The sequence below is a fragment of the Callionymus lyra genome, chromosome 9, assembly GCF_982586985.1.
Source record: "Callionymus lyra chromosome 9, fCalLyr1.hap1.1, whole genome shotgun sequence".
Taxonomy (NCBI): Eukaryota; Metazoa; Chordata; class Actinopteri; order Syngnathiformes; family Callionymidae; genus Callionymus; species Callionymus lyra.
The window spans coordinates 6,059,687-6,082,553 of NC_141826.1; the positions used below are offsets into that span (position 1 = coordinate 6,059,687).

Genomic DNA, 22,867 nt, shown 5'->3' on the forward strand with positions numbered 1-22,867 from the left:
ATTGACTTTGAGGAGTTGATGAAACTCCTCGATGAAGTCGAGGCCCTGGAGCCACGAAAAGACTCGACCTCCGGACTTGTCGACACGACAACGTACGACATCAACCCGCTACAATGTGGAGCCCCGACAGTGCCGTGTCGTATAGACCGGTGCTGTCGGAGAACACTGTCGGGCAGAACCATCCGGTCCAGACAGGAGGGAGATGGATCGACGTTGGCGCCCCCCCGGGGTTCTGGGTGCAGCTTCCACCGATGATGGCTCATCCCTTCTTACATGGAAACACGTACGAACAACACGTTGTTTTCCAACAGCAGGTCAGTGGCTGATCAACTGTCAACTGTTGATGTAGTAGCTGTTCATGACCTTCTTTGTGTTTGTGTCTCCAGAATGTTCCAGCAGTGCCAACCATGAACCCTCTCGCCTTTTTGTAAGTGTCACACAAGCTTTGTCTCCTTTTTGTACATTTTTTAATATTAATTCTGATTCTAAATATCATTTTCTATCTCATTCCAGCAACAACCAGAACGTCCAGCCGACCTCCGGCTTCGCTCCTTCTCTTCCTCCGGCCTGCACTTCCCAGTTAGTTCTCTCGCTTTTTTTACTTTTCCAAAAATGCAACCTTCACTCATAAAATTGATCTAATGTTGTCAATGATCTGATGCGGTTGTGGCAAAAAACCACCCTACGTCAAGAGACCCTGAACGCCTTCATGGTGTTCATGAGGGAGAACAGGGAGAAAGTGAAAAACACGATGAAGCCTAAAGACAGTGCAGAGACCAACACCATCCTGGGGCACATGGTGAGTGTCTAAAACACAGCCAGATTTGTACAAGTCCCAAAAGCTCTTGTTTGACAACCTGTTTTCCTGTTTCTACAGTGGCGGAAGTTGTCGTCGCAGGACAAGGATTTCTACTATCAGATGATGAAGATCCTAAGGAGGAAATAAAAGTCATTGACACATTTGTGGATCAACAGTTCAAAGGGATGGAAGTGAAAGATGATACGAACCTTGAAAAGCATCTACTAGCTGTTCAGACTGACGTTCAAACTAAGCTTGTGAGACTGACGCCAGAAATGGAATCAGGAGCGGCGGGTCATCTGCTCGACCTTTACCACCGGCAGATTTATATCCACCTCCAGGATCTTCTGCAGGAGAGCAGCAGCACCCAGAACAGCACCAAAAAGGAATATGATTAAAAACAAGATTCAATTTTCAGGTTTCATGGTAAATGGATAATTAAGTAAATACAAAACAGAAAGTAGACATTTCTTCTCAACAACAACAACTTTTTCCTCATGTTTAGTTATTCTTATTTTATAAAAAAAAAACATTTGGATCTTCAATCGGTTCTAATTTGTTGTGTTCCTGTTTGGTTTCTCTACGTGAAATTGAAAATGAAGTCATTTTACATTTTTAATCTATGTTTGCTGCAGCCAAATGATGTAAAAATGTGTAATAGATGGATAAAAACTTATTACCAAATACGATATTTCCTCACATGTTCTTTTCGAGCTTCTCAATGATTATTAATAATAATGATCTTTATGGACATAACACGTTTCAGACTGAGAGTAGCGACACTATTCTTTAAATAATAGTAAAAAACAAACATTATTTAACAATAAGAAACAGCACCAAAAACATGAATATAATAAAAAACAAGATTTAATTAAGTAAATTGGGTTTAAACTTTAGCGTCACACCAGAGATACTGCCCCCTGCTGGACACCATTAGAAAAACAAAACGGGGAAAAACGGAAAACTACTCCTAAATAAGTTGTTTTCGAGTAATAATGAAAAATTCAATCACAATCGTTGTTTATTAACTAATCTTTATCTACTAGGTTCTGGTAGTGAGTGACACATGTGCGAAAAAATAGGTGAAATAAGGCGGCATTAGCTTAGCTACATGCTAACGTCATGCTACAGAGGTGGGATTAAATAAACGAATAAGTTTCGAAAATAATAAGCCAAATTGATAGATTAATTAAACCATATCGACGATAGTGAGATGTTTATTTCCCCGTGTAGCGACACAAGGATCTCAACAGGATAAAAAGGTTGTCGTGGTCAACGTTGACAAGTGTAACGGCTAGTTTTAGTGTTAGCCGAGTGACAAGTACAAACTTGAATCAAAAACTTCGAAGAGAAGGTAACAAACAAATCTTTTAAGAAATGAAACAAATAAACAACAAAAAACGGTCACTCACGGAACATCGAGTCCTCACCGATGTACGAAAACATGACGGCGATGACACCTGCAAGTGGACGAACGCTCGCTTCTGATTGGCTGACACCTGAACCTGCGTCAATGATGACGTACACGAGGCCTTTAATGCGTCTTTATCGAAGCGATATAAAATGTAATTTCCACCTGGATTTACCGTATTTCGCATCGGACCTTCGGTAAGTATCACCTTTTCCAATTGAGTCCATCATAGTTCTGCTTTAGCCACATTTTTGCTAACAATCCCACAACTGATCCAACGTCACTCAACACACATGTCAATAAAAACTACTTTTAACGTAATTTAAATGTAAATGACTCGTTTGAATTAGGCAGTAACTTAATTACTTTGACATGTTAATTAAAACAGCAAGAAATATTATAAATATAAATGTATTTATTTGTACAAGTAGGAAAATTATTGTACAGTTTATTACCACAGATCAATGTTAGTAACATCACAATAATCCATAATACATAATACACGTTGCCTAGAAAGTGTTGTTTCAACAGTTAAGGTTTATGTTTTAATTATAATTTAATTATATTTCTTAAAGAATTATAAATGACTTTTTTTGTACAGATGATTTCAACGATGGACCTCGTCACTATCGATCTGAGCAGCTTCTCGTCCGATTGGACTGATCCAAGCATGGAGTCGGACACAGTCCACTCCACGTTCCTGTCCATGATCGGGGACCTTCCGTCTGCTCCTGATTTGGACTCTGCTGCTCAAGACGATCTGCTCTTGCTCAAACTCATTGAAGAGGTTGATGTCGAGCAGTTGGAGAAGGACTTGACCTCAGAGTTCAAGATGACGACGGCCCCTGAAACCAAACCCTTCCAATGTGGAGCCACGACGGTTCCATCGTTTGGACGAGTGCTGTCAGAGAACACACTAAGGCACTACCATCAAGTCCCAGCTGGGTTGACTTGGGTCAACAGTGGAGTCCCCCCAGGGTTCTGGGTTCAGCCGCCACCAGCTGTGGAAGTCATGAGCCCGCTCGTCTTTTTGTAAGTGTCACACATGTTCATATCCAACTCCACGTCTTAAATATCGTCTTGAAATTAACTTTCCTTTTCATTCTAGCAACAATCAGAACATCAGGTCGACCTCCAGCCGCGCTCCTTCTCCGCCTCAGGCCTGCTCTTCCACGTTAGTCCTCACGTTTGATTCATCTAAATGCACACTTAACTCATAACATAGATCTAATGGCAATGATATGATGTTCCACCAGATGCTGTGGGGCCAGACCGTACGTCAAGAGACCAGCGAACGCCTTCATGGTGTTCATGAGGGAGAACAGGCAGATGGTAAAAAACACCATGAAGCCGAAAGATAGTGCCGAGACCAACACCATCCTGGGGCACATGGTGAGTGTCTAGAACACAACCAGATTTGAACAAGTCCGAAAAGCTCTTGTTTGACGACCTGTTTTCCCTGTTTCTACAGTGGCGGAAGTTGTCGTCTCCAGACAAGGATTTTTACTATGGGATGGCAAAGGATGAGAGAAGAATGCACGCCGAGAAACACCCAGACTGGTCGGCGGGCAACAATTATGTAAATCACTTTATTTTCTCTCTTTCTCTTTTGGTAAGTGTTTTATTAATCTTTTTGTTTCTCTGTGTGCAGGGAAGGAAACACAAGAGGGAGAGAAAGAAGAAGAATCTTATCATCTAAAGCCGCTGTTTTAACTGCTGTACATATGTTGAGTGTAAATAAATTATTTTTAATCAAAAAGTCTTTTTGAATGCAGCAGATGATGTTGTCTACATCAGGGCTCGAGAACCTTTATTGTTTATAGAGCCATTTACGGGACGTGTCCCGCCAAAATAAAACTCTGTTTGACGGATAAACTGAATGCTAAACAGCTAATAGTCCTATAAAGTATATTTTACAAAAACAGGAAAGAAAATTATGAACTAATAAATGGTCTGTTTTAAACATGTAGCATGTGTCTGAAAGTTTAACTCTTTATACTCTTTATGCAGAAATTAAAAGAGAAATCTGGGGCCATCTTGTTACAAAGAAGTAGACGTTTCCCTCGTTTATGAGTTTAAATATACACTAAAAGTTCAACAGAGGTCCCGTATAAAGAGCTAGCAAGCTAAATGCTAAGTGGCTAACTCTTAATCCAGGACTGTCATATTTTAAGATAAATTAATAAAATAAATAGGAAACTATTTTTATGGACCATGACTGGAATGTGGGGCCATTCCCTGTCCTTCAGAGGGCTTTTCCTCTCCTCCTTTTCCCTGCAGCGGTGATTCTCAGCGGACGTGTTTACAGTAACTTCTGCTTCTGAAGTCTTCGCCAACTCGTCTCGGTTCAGTCATCATTCATAGTAAATAAAAACAAGGAAACAAGTTGGCTGAGAAGGCAGTACATCTTACATTGATGACGTCCAGGTATTGTTCTAGAACGGTGCGTCAATAACAACATTCATTTGACACCTCGGCACATGACATTAGAACTCCTGTTTTTCTTAATGATAATCTTTTAAACTGACTCAACAAGAGAATTTATCTTGTTTTGTAAACAAATGCATAGTATGTTGTGGCCGGCAGCTACACTTTAGGGACACTTGGCGGCGCCAGAAGCAATATTTTAAACCTTATGTATTTTCCCTTTTTAATAAGACTGTGCTTTGAGCAGTAAGATATTCCAAAAGACAGACTTGAACTTGATTTTTAGACCAAGGAAACTAATAAAACTTCAATTTGAAGGCACACGGGCAGGATATGGGACATTTTCCCTTTCTCTTGATTTTAAAAATGAAATGCAAGACAACCCGTTCTCTCTTCTAAACAAAAAAAATATTGTGGCCTCATGAGCAAGAACAAAAATTAATTAAAATTTCAAGGGATTAATCTGCAGTATTTATTGGAATTTGGAATGATAATTTTAAAGAAGAAAACATGAGTAGGGGACACTTTGATTTCTCTTAACGTATCGTTCAGAATACTTTTCACCGTCTGTCGGTCCTCCCTGGAGATGTTTGTCTTGAGTTTCAGTAGAGCGGACACGTGTTTTTCACTGGAAAGAAATGGACACGATTCGATAAATGGCAGGTTATTCTAGCATGACATCGATCTTTTGGTCTGGACTTTATACTCGTCCTGATAAAGTTTGTATTTTGGTACCTGAGGTCGGGATACGAGGAGGCCAGTGTGACGACTTGCATCTGTATGGCCGGAACATCCTGGAGGCTCAACACTCCCGCAATCATGTCCAGGTATTCCTTCAGCCAGTTTTCTTTGGAACCCTGCACACACATGTTTCAATAAGCTTTTAATTATCTCTTTGAAAAGTTAAATTAAATATATGAATACATCATACATAAAATGCACTTTTTCTTCTTTTTTTTTATTTGACCGAAAAAGAGAAAATATGGGGTTTGAAAATATATTTTTATTTACTAGTTTCAGTGCTGGAGGAGCTAATAATATGTAGCGGGTCCCAGCAGGGCCTTCGCTGACAGATATGATAATCCTGGAACCAGAAACTGTTTCCTTCAACTGATAAAAATCTCTAAACTTAGGAAAATGTTGTCGGAACATGATCTGGAGCTTGTAATCCATGCGTTTGTTTCTTCTCGTCTGGACTATTGTAACAGTTTGTTTCCATGTCTTAACAAGAAGGAGCTGTCTCGCCTGCAGTTGATTCAGAACTCTGCAGCGAGAATTCTAACCCGCTCAAGTAGAAGAACTCACATTTCTCCGATCCTTAAAACTCTTCACTGGCTTCCAGTTTCTTTTAGGATAAACTTTAAAATTCTGGTTCTTACTTTCAGAACTATTCATGGTCAGGCTCCTCCTTACATCACTGATCTGATCCAGCCTTACACCCCAGCTCGGGCTCTGAGGTCTGTGGATCAGAATCTACTTATGGTTCCTCGCACAAGGTTCAGAACCAGAGGAGAGAAATCTTTTCAGGCTGTTGCTCCTAAGCTTTGGAACAATCTTCCTCTCTCTTTGTGCTTGATGGAGTCTACTGACTCCTTTAATAAACATCTTAAGACGTTTTTATTTGTTCAGGCTTTTCCTTGATTTTCTGGAACTCCTGTTGTGTTATCAGTTTTATCTTGATCTTTAAAATATATACTTTATTGAATATTGTTTTGATTGTTTAAGCGCTTTGTGACCCTGGTCTGGAAAAGCGCTATACAAATAAGAATTACTTACTTACTTACTTACTTACTTACTGTTGTGGTCACAGCAGCCTGCTGTGTTCCCCTCCCCCTGGTCTGCCACTCCTCCTGTCGCCTCACCTCACACCTGGTCCTCATCAACAATCACACTCACCTGTTCCTGATCCCCAATCAACCCCCTTCATCTACCCTTGGATTCCCCGCGGTCGGCGCCAGATCGTACTCTACTCTACCGTGGTAACTATACGTGACTGGCTCAGTTTATGTGTTACCTTCGTTCTCGTATTGAAGTCTCTCGTTGTTTTTTCGGACCTCAGCTAACTTTTGTTCCTCTGCCTGCAGTAACTCGGATCCCTCACTCCAGCTCGCCGATCTCGCTCTCCCTCCGGCTTCCCCTTCAACTACCTGCTTCCCCTTCGTTTAATAAACCCCTTTTGTACTCTCTGGAACTTCGCCTCTGTCTGCTCTTGGGTTCAGCATCGCAGAACATAACAGAACGATCTGGCCAAGATGGACCCAGCGGACATGGCAAAAGTCCACGGAGCTCTCGCCACTCAAGGCACTCAGATTGCCGAGCACAGCCAAGCCCTCCGGGACGCTATGGAAGCCTTCAAAAACATCGCCACCCGAGTCACTCTGATGGCCGCACAACTGGATGCATTGGTTCCCCACACACCGGAACCCCGACTGCTTACGACTCCTCCGCCTGCCCCCACTTCCCCAGCACACCTGCCACGAGCCCGAGAACCTCTCATTCCTGCGCCCGAACGCTACGCCGGGGACATGGGTACGTGCAGGGCCTTTTTGATTCAGTGTTCCCTAGTCTTCAGTCAACAACCCCTCACCTACCCCACTGAGAAGGCTAAGATAGCTTACATTATGGGGTCACTTAAGGGGAATGCCTTAGCGTGGGCCTCAGCAGTATGGGACAGTGATTCTCAAGTCAGGGATAATTTTGATCTTTTTGTTGCTGAAATGAGGAAGGTTTTTGATCACCCCGTGGAGGGAGGGGACACCGCCAAACGCCTTATTTCCTTACGCCAGGGCTCTCGCAGTGTAGCTGAGTTCTCCGTAGAGTTTAGGACTTATGCAGCAAGATCGGGCTGGAATGATAAGTCTCTACGTGGGATTTTTCTTTCTGGTCTCAGTGAGTCCATCAAGGATGAGCTGGCTACTAGGGAGGAGGCTGAGACTCTGGACGAAATTATCTCCGTTTCTATCCGGCTGGATAACCGCCTACGTGAGCGGCGTAGGGAGAGGACAGGGAGTTCCATATCCCCAGCACTCTCTACTATCCATTCCTCACACTTCCCGAGGGCTACCCCCTCTGCCCCCGTGAGATGTGCTGTGCCCGAAGAGGAACCCATGCAGCTGGGGCGCACTCGTCTCACCGAAGCTGAGCGGTCCCGTCGTTTAAAGAATGGGGTGTGTTTGTACTGTGCACAACCCGGACATCTCATCTCCACCTGTTCGTCAGTGAGACTCGGGGCCCTGCTGAGCCACCCTCCTTCCGTCCCCGTTCCTCTCGGTTCACGCTCTCTCCTGGATGCCACTCTTCTGTTCCTCGGACGTCCCTTGCCAGTACCCGCCCTGGTGGACTCAGGACGAAAACTTCATTGACGCCAAGTTCGCTTCTCAGGTTGGCATCACTTTCGAAAAATTACCCTCGCCCCTTAACGCTAACGCCTTAGATGGCCGCCACCTGGCCCTTATTACTCATCGTACCAAGCCCCTGGAATTAATTGTTTCTGGTAATCGCCATGAGAAACTTCAGTTTCACGTTATCCAGTCTCCTCGTACCCCTCTGGTCCTGGGTTACCCCTGGCTCAAGCTGCACAACCCCCATTTCGACTGGTCGTCTGGCAAGGTGGTGAGTTGGAGCACCTTCTGTCATTCCACATGTCTTCAATCTGCACTACCTCCAGCAGAGGGAGTTGTTCCCTCGCCCCAAGTACCCCCCGACCTCTCCTTGGTTCCCCCAGCCTATCATGACCTAGGAGAGGTGTTTAGCAAGTGTCGTGCGCTCACCCTGCCCCCTCATCGCCCCTATGACTGTCCCATTGATCTCCTCCCCGGCGCCCCCTTGCCCAGTAGTCGCCTGTATAACTTGTCCCGGCCAGAGAGGGAGGCAATGGAGAAGTACATCAAAGATTCTCTTTCGGCTGGCCTCATAAGACCCTCCTCCTCCCCTGTTGGTGCTGGCTTCTTTTTCGTCTCCAAAAAGGACAAGTCTCTTCGTCCTTGTATCGACTTCAGGGGACTCAACAACATTACGATCAAGAACAAGTATGCCCTGCCCCTCATCAGTTCCGCATTCGAGCCACTGCAGGGCGCTACAGTCTTCTCAAAATTGGACCTACGCAATGCCTACCACCTGGTGCGCATCCGTGAAGGGGATGAGTGGAAGACTGCTTTTAACACCCCCCTTGGCCATTTCGAATACCTGGTCATGCCCTTCGGTCTCTCTAATGCCCCTGCAGTGTTCCAGAACCTTGTAAATGACGTCCTCAGGGACTTTCTCAACCGCTCGGTTTTTGTCTATCTGGACGACATACTTATTTTTTCTCGGAACGAGGAGGAGCACTGCCAGCACGTCCGACAAGTTCTTCAGCGGCTGTTGGAGAACAAACTCTATGTTAAGGCCGAGAAGTGTGAGTTCAGTGTCACCTCGGTATCCTTCCTTGGGTTCATCGTAGCGAGTGGACAAGTGAGGACCTGCCCCGAGAAGGTCAGTGCGGTGACAGACTGGCCCATCCCCAATTCCCGCAAGAAACTGCAGCAGTTTCTGGGGTTTGCTAACTTCTACCGGAGGTTCATCCGGAACTACAGCAGGGTTGCAGCCCCTCTCACTCGTCTCACCTCTCCTGCCCTCCCATTTGCCTGGTCACCCGAGGCGGAGACTGCCTTCTCTGATCTAAAGAGACTTTTCTCGTCTGCCCCCATTCTCATCCAACCTGACCCCTCCAGGCAATTCATCGTGGAGGTCGATGCGTCTGACACAGGGGTGGGGGCAGTCCTTACCCAGCGCTCTGCCTCTGACGAGAAGATTCACCCCTGCGCGTTTTTCTCTCGGCGGCTGGCACCTGCTGAGCGCAACTATGATGTTGGTAACAGAGAGTTGTTGGCTGTGAAATTGGCGTTGGAGGAATGGCGCCACTGGCTTGAGGGGGCTGAACAACCGTTCGTGGTTTGGACGGACCACAAGAACTTGTCCTACATCCAGACAGCGAAGCGTCTTAATTCCCGCCAAGCGCGATGGGCCCTCTTTTTTGGGCGATTTAATTTCACCCTCACTTACCGTCCGGGTTCCCGTAACGTCAAGCCTGATGCCCTCTCTCGTCAGTTCAACCCTGAGGACGCACCGGCCTCCCCTGACACGATCCTCTCCCCTTCTTGCCTCCGGATCGCTGCCGTCACCTGGGAAATTGAGTCCCTCATCCGGGAAGCCCAAGTCACAGAACCAGATCCGGGTAATGGTCCTCCTAACCGTCTCTTCGTGCCCAGTGCGGTTCGCTCCCAAGTTCTGGTGTGGGTCCACACATCACGCTTCGCCTGTCACCCTGGCGTGGTCCGCACCCTGTCCCTCCTGAAGAGGTACTTTTGGTGGCCAGCGATGGACGCCGACACTCGGGCATTCGTGCTCGCCTGCACGGTTTGTGCTCGGGCCAAGTCCTCCCATCAAGCTCCTGCTGGTCTGCTACGTCCCCTTCCCGTTCCTGGTCGGCCCTGGTCTCACATCGGCCTGGACTTTGTGACCGGTCTTCCTCCCTCTAGGGGCCACACTGTGATCCTAACGGTGGTGGACAGATTTTCTAAGGCAGTTCACTTCATTGCCCTCCCCAAGCTCCCTAGTGCCACAGAGACTGCCCAGCTGCTTGTGCAGCATGTCGTCCGCCTCCACGGGATTCCCACTGACCTCGTCTCCGACCGTGGCCCTCAATTCATCTCCCAAGTTTGGAAGGCCTTCTGCCAAGCACTTGGAGCCTCTGTCAGCCTGTCTTCAGGATTCCAACCACAGACGAATGGGCAGGCTGAGAGAGCTAACCAGGACCTGGGGACTGCACTTCGTTGTGTGGCTGCGCGCAACCCCTCTGCATGGAGCGACCATCTCTCTTGGATTGAGTATGCCCACAATTCCATGTCCTGCGCTGCCACCGGCATGTCTCCATTTGAGTGTTCCCTGGGGTACCAGCCACCCTTGTTTCCCGCCGAGGAGGAGGATATCTCTGTCCCCTCGGTTCAACACCATCTCCGCCGTTGCCGCAAGATGTGGAGGGTCGCACGCTCCGCTCTGCTGCGCTCCGCCGAGCAGAACCGGCGCATTGCCGACCGCCACCGGGCTCCCGCTCCTGCCTATCGGGTGGGCCAACAGGTGTGGCTGTCCTCAAAGGATCTCCCCCTAAAGACTGGCTCCAAGAAGCTAACCCCTCGTTTTGTTGGTCCCTTCCCTATTGTGTCCATCGTCAACCCCTCAGCTGTCACACTCAAGCTGCCTCCAGCCATGCGCGTTCACCCCACCTTCCATGTCTCTCGCCTTAAGCCAGTCTCCGTCAGCTCTCTCTCGGCCGCCTAGAGTCGTCCCTTGAGGGGGGGGTACTGTTGTGGTCACAGCAGCCTGCTGTGTTCCCCTCCCCCTGGTCTGCCACTCCTCCTGTCGCCTCACCTCACACCTGGTCCTCATCAACAATCACACTCACCTGTTCCTGATCCCCAATCAACCCCCTTCATCTACCCTTGGATTCCCCGCGGTCGGCGCCAGATCGTACTCTACTCTACCGTGGTAACTATACGTGACTGGCTCAGTTTATGTGTTACCTTCGTTCTCGTATTGAAGTCTCTCGTTGTTTTTTCGGACCTCAGCTAACTTTTGTTCCTCTGCCTGCAGTAACTCGGATCCCTCACTCCAGCTCGCCGATCTCGCTCTCCCTCCGGCTTCCCCTTCAACTACCTGCTTCCCCTTCGTTCAATAAACCCCTTTTGTACTCTCTGGAACTTCGCCTCTGTCTGCTCTTGGGTTCAGCATCGCAGAACATAACAACTTACAATGGACATGAACGACACCGGACCACAAGTGCTCATGAACCAAGTCTCTTGGATTATCTTTATTCACATATTGATAGAAGGAATGACGTTAAAGCTAACTTAGCATTAACTTAAGACGCACTTATGTTGTCTAGCTAGCTAGGACTTCACTTACCTCTCATTCCTCATTGCTTTATCCCTGCTGCGGACTTTCTGATATCCATCTAGGAGTTATACAGGAGTTCCACTCAAATCAAAATCCAAATGATATATTTAACAAGTTGTTGTCGGCTAACGTTACCTTCCTCACGCAGTGATTCTCATCGCCTGCCTCTCTCTCTCAACAATGACTGTCTTTCAAATCTGCATCAACTTCCTGCTCCCAGGCTCGACCTTTGACACTGTTGAGTATAAATGTCTGGATACAAACCCACTTTTTATCATAGTATTGGCTCTTTTAAATTGATATAGATATTTATTATTTAAATTGTTGACATAAAGATTATATTTAAATATATTCATCATTCATTTTAACAAATCTAGTTTTCATCCTTGGTGAGATTTTAAATGTATTTGTGATACTCACAAAAGTGTTTTGTTTAGATATTATTATATAATGTTTTCTGTCACTTTTTGGTTTGTTGTTTAGTCCCACTAAGAGGGTGTAATAAAGATAAATGTGCAATGCCATGCAGAAAACGGACACAAGGTGGCAGCACTTGCGGGCGACGGTATTCATGGCAATACTTCGCACAAGTGAAACCCAAGAGACTTGGTTCATGAGCACTTGTGGTCCGGTGTCGTTCATGTCCATTGTAATTCCAGGTTGGTTAAGAACTCTTTCTTTAATTCCTCTTACTTTAAACTGTTTATAAGGATTTTTGATATGACAGTTATGTGTGTGAACATAGAAAGTGCTGCGGTTCATGATCGTGGCGATTACTAAAATGGCGTCCGTGGCCGTAGTTAAATGCTTCTGTGTGTATTTTTCTTTTGACTCCTTGACTTTTGTGCGGTAATATTTAATATGTTAAAATAGTCGTGTGTGTGTGGTGTGTGAGTCTGAATTGTGCATTTGTGTGCTATGAAGTTCAGACCAGTTATAGGAGCCGCCCTGGTTGAAAGCACGCGCAGAAATAAATATGTTATACCGTTTTGGCGAGTTAAACTGCAAAAGAGATTCATTTTGTTTTATTAAGTGTTCACTTATGGCATCTACTGTACATAATGTACGATTATTATTCTTGATGAAAGAATGAAGGGTGTATGTTGGAAGTGAAGGAATGATTGATAACAAGAAAATGATTAGTGATTAAAAGACATGGTTTGTTTTCAAAGGAAAATTGTAAAATTGACATTTATGTAAATGTACTTTGAAAGTGGTTTTTAAACCATTGCTAATGCAAAAGAAAAAGAACAAAGGAAGAGTCACGATTGCAGTTTAATGAAAATATGTGAATAAAGATAATCCAAGAGACTTGGTTCATGAGCACTTGTGGTCCGGTGTCGTTCATGTCCATTGTAATTCCAGGATTATCATATCTGTCAGCGAAGGCCCTGCTGGGACCCGCTACATATTATTAGCTTCTCCAGCACTGAAACTAGTCAATAAATATATATTTTCATACACAATATTTTCTCTTTTTCGGTCAAATAAAAATAAAAAGTGCATTTTACATGTATTAACTTTTGAATATAATAACTATGATTATAATATTACCCTGAAGGTATAATTTTCAAATCATTCATTTTTGATCCTTGTTTATTTAGATTTACAATATAATGGATAAAAAGCTATGATTTGATTTTTATTTTGTTCATGGAGATAATTAGAGTCTCCAGAACGGGAATTTGAACTAGTGTTGTCTGGGGGTCAAGGTGACCCCGAAGGCCCTAAAACAAATGTGTTTGTGGTATCCCTTGTGTTGTCTCAGGGTCAAGGTGAACAACCTCCACCACTGCATATTTGTTCACTTTTTAAAAGTTATTTTGAAACCGACTACACTGTGGAACATCTTTTCAGTTTTGTCTCGTTTTATTTTCATTTTCTAAAAGGTTGAAAGGAGAAACGACTATGAAGATCTTTTGATTTATTTTTTAAATCAAAGTGAAAAGTCAAGTCAAGGTTAACTTCTTTGAGGGTAGAGGATCTAAACCGAGTCTCAGACGGATAAAAATGCCCCTCAATATAAAAAACGAAATTTGAATGAAAATGAAGTAATAAAATGACATGAAGCTAAAACGAAGATAAATCAAAAATAATAAGGAAAATAAATGCAAAGATATCTTGAAAAAAAAGTTTTTTTATTGACCTTGCATGAAATTAATTAATTGAATTTTTGTTTGACCTGAAACTTTGACTTGGATTTAAATTGTGACCTTTATTCACAATAACACCTGGCAAAGTCATCCAAATGTTGCTGCCCTGGAATGAAGGTGCCGCATGAAAACTAGAAGCATGCTTGTGCAAACAACGAGACAAAAGTGAAGGTGAAAGTACGATGAGTGCGTGGGTGTGTGCACGCAAGGGGTGGGAGGAAAGTGGGAGGAGCCTGTAGCCTCAGAAATCCTCCAACGCTCAGAGGACCAGAGAGTTATTTCCCCGACTGTAACTTCCAGGAGCTCACATCAGCCAAAGGCTGCTTGGAAGAGAATCCTCTCAAAACGAACAAATCTGGTGAGTAGGATGTTTGCGTTAACAATGTGTTTTGAATTTCTGTGTAAATGTAAATGTATTTTAACATAAAATCTGGCTGAGGATAGAAGTTGAAGTTGATAATGTTTGTCAGTTTAGTGCCAATAATTAAATATCAGGCTCTAGATGAGGTTAAAAAATGGCAAATAATGGGTTTTTTTGTTCTTAAAAATGATTGTTCAGCATCTTAAAATATTCAGAAGTGTAAGAAAAAATCATGTATGAATGGAAAAAACCCTTTTGTCATTTAAACGCTGTATTATGGTTTTCCTGCAGAGCAAACGGCTTGAATGAGGCTCCGGTCAAGGTCAGCGGCGTCACACGTGCCACCGATCCCAGAGGGAAGCCCAGCCGGAGGTTGGAGGTTCCCCAAAATATGGCCAGTCAGCAAAGGTCAGAAGGAACGCTCAATATCTAACCACTTATTTGTTTCTCTTCCAGTCGTCTCTTTTGACCAAGACCTGGAGCAATCTCACTTTTACGAGGCAGCACTTCAGCTGGTGGACAAAGAGAAGCTTCTGTTTGGTCAATCAGAGGAAGACAAAAAAGTCCTCAAGCTTGTTTCGGACCAGAAAATCCTGGAGACTCTCGTGATCCAGACCATATAGACCAAGAGTCTCTGAAGGGGGAACAAGAAGCGGCCGTGTTAGTGTCCGCCGTGAAAGCAGTCCAGCTGCAGGAGGAGCAGGACCAACTGGTGGATCAAATGGCCGGGTCGGCGCCATCCTGGAGGCAGAGCAGATGGAGGCAACAACACGACCAAGTGCTCACCAGCCTGGTGGAGGAGCGAATGGAGAACCCGTCGGTCTCAGCAGTCCGGTGAAGCAGAACTGCCTCCAGGCGAAGATCCACAGCATGGGCCTGCAGATGAAGGAGGACCTGCTGACGGTCGTGAAGGTGGTCAAGAGCTGCTACCCTCCGGAGATGGACATCTGTCAGTTCTATGCCGAGCTGTACCACCAGTAAATGAGCAAAGGCTTGGAGGAGATTGCAGAGTTCGGGCTGGGGGATGAGGACTGCAAGTTCCTGCTGCAATGGGTCACTGAATATTATCCTGGGTAAGTTGCCCGTCCAACTCCCCACCAATGCTATTCCTACCTTGAACTTCCTTCTTTGTTTTTAACTGGAAATTAAAGTGATTTTATATTTATCAATATAATCTTCTTATTCTATAAGACTGTTTAAGAACCCTCTTTTGGCGCCAGAGATCAACTTTGAAGGTCTAGGAAGTCTGCTGCCTGACCACATGGTGGCGTCGCTGCAGGAGCAGTACCTGAGCAAACAACAGGTATATTTACACATTAACTACACAGTAATATAAGCTTGTAAAACATTATTGAAGAATAAGATAAAAAAACAAACATTTTCCAAGCATTGTTATTTTGTTTCAGGTGGCCAAGACAAGAAAAAACATGTAATTTACCATTTGTTTATTATAAATATAAGTTGTATAAATTGACTCCACCCCTTACAATATGACTTAATTTAGTAACTAGTGAATCGTTTCATTGAAGACAACTTTGATGGGCAAGACAAAAGTAATTTCCATTCATTATTCATTCATCATCAGGTTTGTCCTGAGAGACAAAACTACACAAAGTTATTGAATTATTTAATACATTTTTAAAAATACTTTCACAGTTAATGAATTGTTTTTTTTACATATAGAGTTTGATATTTTGATTCCAATAATTAAAAAATCTGAATTTCCCTATTCCATAAACCAGGGTCACAAAGCGCTTAAACAACAAAACAATACACAGTTAAAATACCTACAAATTAAAAAAGTATTTAAAAAAAAGTTCTTTCTTAAAACCTTTTTTTTTCAAATGTATTTTCTGTTCGATTGTTGTCATTTTGAACAGGCATGGTTGACTGATTTGACAGCATTGCAGTTATATTTTTCTGACACAGGGGGAGCCAACATTTTTTTTTTCAAACTTACGTATTATGACTTTAACAACCTTTGGAACAAATGTTTTTATAGATAAGATGTCTCGGTTGATCTTTAACACTTTTCTATTTATACACCTAAGATTGTAGGATTTAATCATAACTCGTGATTGATAACGTATCAAGCTTTTTTTGGTTTGATCAGGCAGAGATGACGACGTTCATCAGTCAAGTCCTGGCGGAAGCGAGGGAATCGTGGAAAAGCGAGCCGACAAAGAAGGACGGAAGCTTCACCATGTCCTATGACATCATTCAGGTATTTGAAAAAAAAGGATTCTTTTGGCTAAATCTAGTAGCGGTAATGTTTCAAACCATGACTTCATTTTCACACTTCAGCTCATCAACGGAATGCTGACCTCAGCGGGAATGGTCGTGGGTGATAGAGAGAAGGTCCAGTGTATAACTTGAACTGAGCGACTCGCTGTGCAGGTAACGTCTCTCACGTCAAAAGAAAAAAGATTCAAATGAATTAATGTTTTAGTTTCAAGGACTTCCAGGAGGACGTCATGAAGCAAAACAAGTGGAGCAGAAAACCGTTCATCAAAGCCAACCTCGGATGGATTCAACAATTCAGGTGGAGCCTCCGACTTCAGGGTGTGACCGCGAGGTGGTCATGTGACTCAACTGTCATGTGTCTGCAGGGATTTTATTTTGAAGAAGAGCTCCATGATCCTGGACGACGTTCGAGAGAGATGCATGAGCGTCCTGGCCGACATGAAACAATCGGCGCACCAGTTCCTACTGAGCCCGGTCCACCAGGCGCTCAAGGTGAGTGTCAATAACAGACGTACAGGTGATCAAAATAAAAATCCATCACTTGTGTCGCCCCAGCCAAACCACAGAAAGCTTGGAACCCACGATTGGCTGCACTCGTCAACGTTCGACAAGATGATCATCCCCTGAATCTTCTCACCAGGTATTAAAAAAGAGCTAAAAAAAAAAAGGTTTTCACGAGCTAAGACTCATGATCCGTGTCTTCAGGAGTTGATCGGACAGCTGCACCAGGAGGTGACGGTGGAATACGTCAGACGGCTGCTGAAGGGAGACGTGAAGCTGAGGAGTCGGGCTCAGCAGCAGGAGGCCTTCGACAGAGTGACGAGCGACGCCGACACTTTACAACGTTGGTTCAGTGATCAGGTGAGAAACTGTGGTGAAACTATGGACGTAGTTCAGTGACATTAGAATATGTTGAATTTAACCTTAAACTTGTTTTTATTGAAATGTTGTTGTTTAAGCATTTAATTGTTTCTTTTAAATAATTGAATTCAATAATGTGTATATATCGAAAGGTTGATTTTGTGGTTACAATTTTTTGAATACTTTCAAAATTAATTAATTGTTTTTTTACTGTAGAGTTTGATATTTTAATTCCAATAATTCAAAAATACATTTTCTGATTTCTTTTTTTATTTTTAATCGTAGCCTAAACAAAACATAAACATTCATTATATTTATAGTTATTTAAAAGGCTACCAATTGAACTATAATATAAATGACCTTTATATGTTGAGTGTATCCTCTCGTCCTCAGTTATCGCCAGAATCTCGCGGGATTTCATTGTCCCTTTGCTGATGACATTATGATTGATGCCATGAAAACCGATATTGTAAAATGAAACAGGGTGTGTTTGGTTTCATGCAATACATTTTTGTAAGAATTCTGACCCACTCTAGTAGAAGAACTCACATTTCTCCAATCCTTAAAACTCTTCAATGGCTGTCAGTTTCTCAATGGCTGCCAGTTTCTTTCAAGATCAATTTGAAATTTCTGGTTCTTACTTTAAGAGCTATTCATGGTCTAGCCTCGAAAGGTGCTTTACAAATAACACTTACTTACTTACTTACCTTTAAATATACTAATTATTGAAAAAGATTTTTCAATTAAAATAAATTCAACTTTTCAATATAAAAAAAACATTTAATTTAACTTTTCAAAGAGATAATTAAAAGCTTATTAAAACACGTGTGTGCAGGGGTCCAAAGAAAACTGGCTGAAGGAATACCTGGACATGATTGCGGGAGTGTTGAGCCTCCAGGATGTTCCGGCCATACAGATGCAAGTCGTCACACTGGCCTCCTCGTATCCCCACCTCAGGTACCAAAATACAAACTTTATCAGGACGAGTATAAAGTCCAGACCAAAAGATCGATGCCATTTTAGAATAACCTGTCATTTATCGAATCGTGTCCATTTCTTTCCAGTGAAAAACGCGTGTCCGCTCTACTGAAACTCAAGACAAACATCTCCAGGGAGGACCGACAGACGGTGAAAAGTATTCTGAACGATACGTTAAGAGAAATCAAAGTGTCCCCTACTCATGTTTTCTTCTTTAAAATTATCATTCCAAATTCCAATAAATACTGCAGATTAATCCCTTGAAATTGTAATTAATTTATGTTCTTGCTCATGTGGCCACAATATTTTTAAGGGATGATATTTGAAAATAAAAGTGTATATTTCTTAATATAATATTTGCAAATGTTGTGTATTGTTTACAAAGCAACTTGTACATTGTAAATATTTGAAAATACTTATGTTTTTTCTAAATTAAAAATGTTTGGAATAAAGGGTGGACTTTTTTTTTTTTTAGAAAAGAGAACGGATTGTCTTGCGTTTCATTTTTAAAATCAAGGGACAAGAGAAAGGGACAATTTCTCATATCCTGCAAGTGTTCCTTCAAATTTAATAAGTTTAATAAGTTTTCCTGTTTTTGTAAAATATACTTTATAGGACTATTAGCTTTTTAGGATTCAGTTTATCCGTCAAACAGAGTTTTATTTTGGCGGGACACGACCCGTAAATGGCTCTTTACACAATAAAGGTTGTCGAGCCCTGATGTAGACAACATCATCTGCTGCATTCAAAAAGACTTTTTGATTAAAAATAATTTATTTACACTCAACATATGTACAGCAGTTAAAACGGCGGCTTTAGATGATAAGATTCTTCTTCTTTCTCTCCCTCTTGTGTTTCCTTCCCTGCACACAGAGAAACAAAAAGATTAACAAAACACTTACCAAAAGAGAAAGAGAGAAAATAAAGTTATTTACATAATTATTGCCCGCCGACCAGTCTGGGTGTTTCTCGGCGTGGATTCTTCTCTCATCCTTTGCCATCCCATAGTATAAATCCTTGTCTGGAGACGACAACTTCCGCCACTGTAGAAACAGGGAAAACAGGTCGTCAAACAAGAGCTTTTCGGACTTGTTCAAATCTGGCTGTGTTCTAGACACTCACCATGTGCCCCAGGATGGTGTTGGTCTCGGCACTATCTTTCGGCTTCATGGTGTTTTTTACCATCTGCCTGTTCTCCCTCATGAAAACCATGAAGGCGTTCGCTGGTCTCTTGACGTACGGTCTGGCCCCACAGCATCTGGTGGAACATCATATCATTGCCATTAGATCTATGTTATGAGTTAAGTGTGCATTTAGATGAATCAAACGTGAGGACTAACGTGGAAGAGCAGGCCTGAGGCGGAGAAGGAGCGCGGCTGGAGGTCTTCTGGATGTTCTGATTGTTGCTAGAATGAAAAGGAAAGTTAATTTCAAGACGATATTTAAGACGTGGAGTTGGATATGAACATGTGTGACACTAACAAAAAGACGAGCGGGCTCATGACTTCCACAGCTGGTCGCGGCTGAACCCAGAACCCTGGGGGGACTCCACTGTTGACCCAAGTCAACCCAGCTGGGACTTGATGGTAGTGCCTTAGTGTGTTCTCTGACAGCACTCGTCCAAACGATGGAACCGTCGTGGCTCCACATTGGAAGGGGTGGGTTTCAGGGGCCGTCGTCATCTTGAACTCTGAGGTCAAGTCTTTCTCTAACTGCTCGACATCAACCTCTTCAATGAGTTTGAGCAAGAGCAGATCGTCTTGAGCAGCAGAGTCCAAATCAGGAGCAGACGGAAGGTCCCCGATCATGGACAGGAACGTGGAGTGGACTGTGTCCGACTCCGTGCTGGGATCAGTCCACTCGGACGAGAAGCTGCTCAGATCGATAGTGACGAGGTCCATTGTTGAAATCATCTGTACAACAGATTATTGATCAGATAAAATATGTTTAAACCAAAATTAAAACATAAACCTTAACTGTTGAAACAACACTTTCTAGGAAACGTGTATTATTGTGATGTTACTAACAATGATCTGTGGTAATAAACTGTACAATAATTGTACTACTTGTACAAATAAATACATTTATATTTATAATATCTCTTGCTGTTTTAATTAACATGTTAAAGTAATTAAGTTACTGCCTAATTCAAACGAGTCATTTACATTTAAATTACATTAAAAGTATTTTTTATTGACGTGTGTGTTGAGTGACGTTGGATCAGTTGTGGGATTGTTAGCAAAAATGTGGCTAAAGCAGAACTAAGATGGACTCAATTGGAAAAGGTGATACTTACCGAAGGTCCGATGCGAAATACGGTAAATCCAGGTGGAAATTACCTTTTATATCGCTTCGATAAAGACGCATTAAAGGCCTCGTGTACGTCATCATTGACGCAGGTTCAGGTGTCAGCCAATCAGAAGCGAGCGTTCGTCCACTTGCAGGTGTCATCGCCGGCATGTTTTCGTACATCGGTGAGGACTCGATGTTCCGTGAGTGACCGTTTTTTGTTGTTTATTTGTTTCATTTCTTAAAAGATTTGTTTGTTACCTTCTCTTCGAAGTTTTTGATTCAAGGTTGTACTTGTCACGCGGCTAACACTAAAACTAGCCGTTACACTTGTCAACGTTGACCACGACAACCTTTTTATCCTGTTGAGATCCTTGTGTCGCTACACGGGGAAATAAACATCTCACTATCGTCGATATGGTTTAATAAATCTATCAATTTGGCTTATTATTTTCGAAGCTTATTCGTTTATTTAATCCAACCTCTGTAGCATGACGTTAGCATGTAGCTAAGCTAATGCCGCCTTATTTCACCTAATTTTTCGCCCATGTATCACTCACTACCAGAACCTAGTAGATAAAGATTAGTTAATAAACAGCGATTGTAATTGAATTTTGCATTATTACTCGAAAACAACTTATTTAGGAGTAGTTTTCCGTTTTGTTTTTCAAATGGTGTCCAGCAGGGGGCAGTACCTCGGTGTGACGCCAAAGTCTAAACCCAATTTACTTAATTAAATCTTGTTTTTTATTATATTAATGTTTTTGGTGCTGTTTCTTATTGTTAAATAATGTTTGTTTTTTACTATTATTTAAAGAATAATGTCGCTACTCTCAGTCTGAAACGTGTTATGTCCATAAAGATCATTATTATTAATAATCATTGAGAAGCTCGAAAAGAACATGTGAGGAAAGATCGTATTCGGTAAAAAGTTTTTATGTATCTATTACACATTTTTACATCATTTGGCTGCAGCAAACATAGATTAAAAATGTAAAATTACTTCATTTTCAATTTTAAGTAGAGAAACCAAACAGGAACACAACAAATTAGAACCGATTGAAGATCCAAATGTTTTTTTTCATAAAATAAGAATAACTAAACATGAGGTAAAAGTTGTTTTTGTTGAGAAGAAATGTCTATTTTCTGTTTTGTATTTACTTAATTATCCATTTACCATGAAACCTGAAAATTGAATCTTGTTTTTAATCATATTCCTTTTTTGGTGCTGTTCTGGGTGCTGCTGCTCTCCTGCAGAAGATCCTGGAGGTGGATATAAATCTGCCGGTGGTGAAGGTCGAGCAGATGACCCGCCGCTCCTGATTCCATTTCTGGCGTCAGTCTCACAAGCTTAGTTTGAACGTCAGTCTGAACAGCTAGTAGATGCTTTTCAAGGTTCGTATCATCTTTCACTTCCATCCCTTTGAACTGTTGATCCACAAATGTGTCAATGACTTTTATTTCCTCCTTAGGATCTTCATCATCTGATAGTAGAAATCCTTGTCCTGCGACGACAACTTCCGCCACTGTATAAACAGGAAAACAGGTCGTCAAACAAGAGCTTTTCGGACTTGTACAAATCTGGCTGTGTTTTAGACACTCACCATGTGCCCCAGGAGGGTGTTGGCCTCTGCATCTTCAGGCTTCATCGTGTTTTTCACTTTCTCCCTGTTCTCCCTCATGAACACCATGAAGGCGTTCGGTGGTCTCTTGACATAGGGTTTTCTGGCCCCACAGCATCTGGTGGAACATCAGATCATTGCCATTAGATCTATGTTATGAGTTAAGTGTGGGTTGTTGCTGGAATGAGATAGAAAAATGATATTTAGAATCAGAATTAATATTAAAAAATGTACAAAAAGGAGACAAAACTTGTGTGACACTTACAAAAAGGCGAGAGGGTTCATGGTTGGCACTGCTGGAACATTCTGGAGACACAAACACGAAGAAGGTCATGAACAGCTACTACATCAACAGTTGACAGTTGAAAAGCCACTGACCTGCTGTTGGAAAACAACGTGTTGTTCGTACGTGTTTCCATGTATGAAGGGATGAATCATCATCGGTGGAAGCTGCACCCAGAACCCCGGGGGGGGGGGGGGGGGCGCCACCGTCGATCCATCTCCCTCCTGTCTGGACCGGATAGTTCTGCCCGACAGTGTTCTCCGACAGCACCGGTGACTCCAGGGCCTCGACTTCATCGAGGAGTTTCATCAACTCCTCAAAGTCAATTTGAGGAGCAGAGTTGGAATCTGACGGAAGATCCCCGAATATTTCCTGGAGCGTTGAGGGTCCACGCCGGAGAGAAACTGCTCGGATTCGGAACAACGAAGTCCATCGTGGAAATCATCCGTGTAATAGTTTGAAAATGTCATTTAGAATTCTTTAATAAATACTCTGAGCAGAAACGTGTC

The 22,867-nt window shown here is 42.9% G+C and overlaps 1 pseudogene; it reads left to right on the top strand.

Annotated features, from left to right (window-relative positions):
- Positions 1-13,107: 13,107 nt before the first annotated feature.
- LOC148071569 (tumor necrosis factor alpha-induced protein 2-like) lies at positions 13,108-20,664 on the top strand (annotated as a pseudogene).
- Positions 20,665-22,867: the final 2,203 nt, after the last annotated feature.